Source organism: Gossypium hirsutum, chromosome A01 (assembly GCF_007990345.1).
Source record: "Gossypium hirsutum isolate 1008001.06 chromosome A01, Gossypium_hirsutum_v2.1, whole genome shotgun sequence".
Lineage (NCBI taxonomy): Eukaryota > Viridiplantae > Streptophyta > Magnoliopsida > Malvales > Malvaceae > Gossypium > Gossypium hirsutum.
In genome coordinates, this window is record NC_053424.1 from 92,552,525 (window position 1) to 92,558,524 (window position 6,000).

The window sequence follows — 6,000 nt, forward strand, 5'->3', positions numbered from 1 at the left end:
TTATTATGACCTACCTCACCTTGATCTCTGCTCACCACAGTTTCTTGCCTCGATTCTGGCTCAGGCTCAATGAATCCTTCTTCATCTTGAACATTAATCACGTTGAGCTGTTCCCTTGGGTTGGGTTCAGTATTACTTGGCAAGCTACCTTGTGGTCATTCAGAGATTAGTTTGGAAAGCTGGCCTATCTGAGTTTCGAGCCCTTGGATCGACGCTTGTTGATTTTTAAGTATTGTCTCGGTGTTCTGGAAACAGGTTTCTGACACTGAGATAAATTTAGACAGCATCTCTTCAAGGTTCGATTTCTTTTCCTATTGATGGGTGGTTGTTGAAAACCCGGAGGAAGTTGTGGTCTTTGATTTCCTTGACCGCCCCACGAGAAATTGGGATGGTTCCTCCAACCTGCATTATAAGTGTTACTATATGGGTTATTTTGGGATCTAGAGTTATTGTTACCCATATATTGGACTTGTTCCTCCTCGATGCTAGGGTTGAAAGGTTGATACTCTGTGCATGTTCCTCCTCCATTCGTCTCGCACCTCATTAATGGATGTACCTGAGTAGAACCAAGTAAACCATCAATCTTTTTATTTAGAAGTTCTACCTGGTTTGACAGCATAGTAACCGAATCGATGTTATAAATGCCTACTGTTTTAGTTGGCTTAGTCCTCATGACTTGCCACTGATAGTTATTCAGTGACATCTCTTCAATAAATTCGTAAGCCTCTTCAAGTGTTTTGTTGTTGATGGTTCCCCCGGTCACTACATTAATCATTTTCCTTGTCGAGGTGTTCACACCATTGTAGAATGTTTGACTTACAACCATAGAGGTAGTCCATGGTGAGGACACCTTCGCAGTAGGTCCTTATATCTCTTCCATGCATCGTAAAGAGTTTCTAAGTCTATCTACACAAACGAAGAGATATAATTACGTAATTCAACTATTTTAGCCGGCGAGAAATATTTTAATAGAAAATTTTCGGTCATTTGTTCCCAAGTAGTAATTGACCCTCGTGGTAACGAGTTCAACCATTGTTTAGCTTTGTTCCTCAATGAAAAAGGGAAAAACCGAAGACGAATGGCATCGTCAAAAACACCATTAATTTTAAATGTATCGCAGAATTCGAGGAAATTTGCCAAGTGAGTGTTTTGGATCCTCATCCTACAAACCATCAAACTGAACAAATTGCTGTATCATTTTAATAGTGTTAGGTTTTAGTTCAAAATTATTTGCAGCAATAGCAGGCCTAACTGTACTTGACTCAGTTCCTGTTAAAGTAGGTTTAGCATAATCACACATAGTACGATGAGCAGGATTTTGATTTGCTAGTTCAATGGGTATCGCAGGAGGTAGTTGATTGTCTTGGTTTTCAGCCATCTCCTCAGTTGGGGTTTGAATATCGTCCTCTTGCTCGTTCTCTATGTATCTTAAGCTTCGCCTTATTTCTCTTTAGTTTCAGCAAACTGTGCGATCGATTTCTTCGTAAAAAAGTAGTGGTCCTGACGGGTTTCTTCTAGTCATAAACTATAAAAACCTGCCAAGATAAAGAAAAAGTAAATTAATAAATAATAATAATAATATAGAATTAACTTGCAAGAAAAATAAATGGCTAAAGTAATAAAAATTGAGTGTTCCTAATATCTTAGTTCCCTAGCAACAGCGCCAAAAACTTGATCGCGATTTTCATGACAGGTAAGTTTTATATATTTATAATTAATCGTTCTTGAAACTAACTATTATCACGATGTAGGCAAGTGTACCTATCGAACAGTAGTATAGTTTTAGCAAGACCGAATTGTCAAACCCAAAGGAACTAAAAGTACTAGTAATGACTGTCTTTCTATTATCTGGCCTAAGAATAAGGAGGTTTTGTTTTAACAAACTAATTATCTAAACTAAGAATTTACGGAAAATAGAATTGGGGAATTACTTGTGGAAAAACAATTGAATTAAGACAATACATAAGGAAGAATCCACCTAGACCTCACTTGTTATTCTGACTCCGAATCGAACGATTTATTCATTTAACTTGTTCTATAGAGATCCATAAGTTATGTTATTATCCTTATTCAAGACTAATAACGTCTAATCCTAGATCGAATAATTGAGACTTTTCTCTGATTAACACCCTAGGTTTGCATTAACTAGATCTATGAATCTCCTTATTAGGTTTCACCCTAATCTAGCAAAATCTTGTCACCCTATCTCTAGGCACGCAATCAACTCCGCTTAATTATGACAAATGTACTCTTAGACAGGGTCTATTCCTCCTCTGAATAAGAACTTATCTTAAATCAGTATCCTGGGATATCAAAACAAGAATTAAGAACACATAATTAAGAACAAGTTAAATATTTATCATACAATTCAGAAAATAATAACAAGATTCGTCTTAGGTTTCATTCCCCTTAGGTATTTAGAGGATTTAGTTCATAACTAAAAAGGATAACATCTCAGAAGAATAATGAATACAAAACATAAAGAAAACCCAAAACTCTTGAAGGGAAATTAAGGGGAGATCTTCAGTCTTGATGGTGAATCCGGCTTCTGAGATGGATCAATTGGCTTCCCTTGAGCAGTTCCCTACGTCCTTTTCTCTCCGTCTTCGTTTCTTCCTCCTCTAGGGTGTACTTATAGGCGCCCTCAAAATTAGCCTTTTCTGAATTGGACTCTTGGGCTCGGCAGGGACACGCCCTTGTGACACGCCTGTGTTCAATTACTTCAGGCCGTGCTTGAGCCTGTTAGATTGGCATGGGTATGTGTCCTACCCGTGTGAGTCGTGCTTCAATTCTGCCAAATTGACACAACCGTGTGATCTTCTAGTGTGAGGAAGTCCAGGCCGTGTTGATTTCGTACGTTGGCCCCTTTTCTCCATTTTTGGCCCATTTCTCATTCCTTTCGCTCTCCTATGCTCACCTAAGTATAAAACATGAAATTAAGGCATTAGGAGCATTGAATTCACCAATTCTAAGGAAAAATCATCTATAAAATGTGTTAAGCATGGGGTAAAAATATGTATAAATTACGGTTTATCACTCAGCTATCATCAGAACCAATTAGGCCTAGCCCATTCTCAATATTAGTAATAGTTGGGCCTAGCCCATTAACAAAATTAGGTGGGCCTAAGCCCAATACAGAATCAGTCTCAGGTGCAGATATGTAGATAGATATCCATCCCAGTCCAACCAATACACCACCCGTACCAACCAATACACCACGTGGGGATAAAATCGACCCACCCAACCAACACACCAAGCTGAGCACCAATTGCGAAACTAAGTCAACAGAACGGCTCAACGTTGTAGATAGAACAGCTAAAGGCTGTAAATATCGCAGCAACACTACCAGTTAACCAAACGGCTATAAGCCATAAGTATCGCAGAAAGACTAAAAGCCTTGTACAGAACAGCCACAAGCCGTAAACTTCCTCCGTCAATAACCCAACCCCATGCAGTATGTCATGCCATAAATATTGCATGTATGCAAAGTCATACTCAGTACAATCATATATGTAAATCATAAGTACATCAGTCAAATGGAACATAAGAGCATAATCGTCATTCTACCATTTAGGGGTATTACGGTCATTTTGCCCTACAGGGGCATTATGGTTATTTTCCAAACTGGGGGTATTTATGACCCATCAGATGGTCCACCGTCGCCTTGAGCAACTTAAGTAACCTAAACAGACATAACGGTGCAAATGGGCCTATGGCCCATTACTTGGCCCAAGTGGACCCACATGCTCGTGTTGCCCATTTAGCCCAATTTTAGTCACGGCTATGCGAACACCATAGCCTAGCTCATAATTTGACACTTACCATATATTTTATCTGCATGGAGCCCACGATCCCATTGGGCCCACACTCTGCATTTCGACCCATCGAGGCCCAAAAACAACCTGAGCCATGCGCGCAACATGACAAGTCTATGTACTTCCCGCTTAGCAGCGAAATATACCCACACAGGCCCACGGGCCTATTGGGCCTATTCGGCCCATTATGGCCTATCGAGGCCCATAACAGATCACCCATGATTATGGGCTCGATTTACCCCACGAGCGATTGCACGCTCGCGAGGCCTCAAATGCCGAAGTTTCAGCTTTTCGACTTTTCGGCTTTCGTCGATTCGCAGTTCAATAGGGGTATGATTACACTCCTTTTTTGGCTTTTCATTAGTAATGGTTTACGATGTATAGTTACACACCTTTTTATGAAGAATCGCGAGAGAAATTTCCCAGTACCAACCCTACATCAATCAATATTTTCGGTTAATGTCAATACCTTTTACTAACACTTAATCCCAAAGGAATGGCATTGACACCCACCTTAACCAAAATGTGTGATTCGGTCCACTTGTAATGTTAATCGAAAGATGACTACACCCTTTCCTGCCGAAATGCTATAATAACAAAGGAATCCATTAACCAACAAACGCATGATCTAGTACTTGAATCTGTTTTATTGCTCAACAAACACCCAAATCCAAAGATAGGGCATCCGGCCAACCCCAAAGTGCTAGACCAAAATGCTTACCTTAAATCGAGTCGTAAGAAAACGGTTTCGGTGACTACCTTCAGAAACTCCTTCGCTTCACCAAAAACCTAGAATCCAACAACCACCACCCCATAAGGAAGGGATCATGATTTTGGCAACCCAGATACATGACAAGAAACAGGTAATTGGTTTTTAGAAAAGATAGAAGAATGTGTTTGAACACATATAACTATAACAGAAAAACAAGAGAGAACTCGCAAGTACCTACCAGTCTGTCAAAACCCTTGTAAATCGAAATCGTATGTCACTAGCAGAAGAGAAAAGTAGTCAGCCAAAAATTGAATACAGAGGGTATGCCGAAAGGAAAAGCAATGAAGAGATTAAAAGGGTAATTGATTAGGGTAGAACTAAAAAGAAATTAGTATAGTGAAAGAGATGATGGTAAGGGAAGCGATTGGGAAAAAAGATGAAGAAACAAAAGATAGTATATTCAGCCAGGAAAAAGAGAAGTAGAAACAAAAGTGAATGAAGAAAACAGTCAACAAAGGTTGTATTTGACAACACCAATTAGCTTCCCAAATGGTCAATTCTGCGACACACTAATAACCCAAAACGGAGAGCAAAAAGAGATATATTTCGGCACTAAGAGTCACAAAAAAAAAGACCAAAACTCACCAAAATGAGAGGAGTAACATCTTATAGCCGAATTTGCATACTCCAACCCCCCAATCGGCTATGACTCTCCCTAATTTGCCCTAAAAATCTCAAAATCCCGAACTTTTTTTCGGTTTTGATAAAAATTGTGCTTAGCATTCCTAGTCAAGTGTAAATTATGTGATAGTAGGTCTTGGTTAAGGTTGGGTTCGAACTTAGGGGTGAAGCAAATTATGGTTTAATTATTAAAAGAACCATGTTGTCAAGTAGGTTGGCTTTTAAATAAATGAAGGAAGAATTGGACACAAGAAGCCTTGTGGTGGAGTGGCAAGTGGCGTCACATGCAAGGCAAGGAGGTAAGGGGTTCGAATCCCTCCTTGCTCAAAGGAAGGATTTATTTTTGCTTAAGGGATGGACAGTGGTGGCGTTGAGTGTGAACACTGTAGGGAGTGATAAGAGGACAAATTTGAGGAGAGGATTAGGGAGTTATTAGGGAGAAAAATTAGGAGATGATGAGTGAAGAAGAGGTGGAGCTGAATTGAGAATTTGGGCATAGAAAATTTGACCATAGAGGCTATATATAGATTCCAAATGTAAGGATGCCAGGCTAATACCGAATTCTCCCTCACCTTGTTGCCAGAAAGCACCTTTTTTTCTTTCAAAGATCTAAAAGCCGAAAATCCCTTGTTCTTCCTTCGTTTTCTTTGTGCCGATTCTCCATTCTTCCCGACTCAAAGTTTTCTTTTTGATTCACCTCTGGTTTTAAACGATTTTACTTTTCTTTGTACCGAATAACCTTTTTCACCATACAAGTTTCAAGAGCCGAATATCCTCTGTGCCGCCACTACC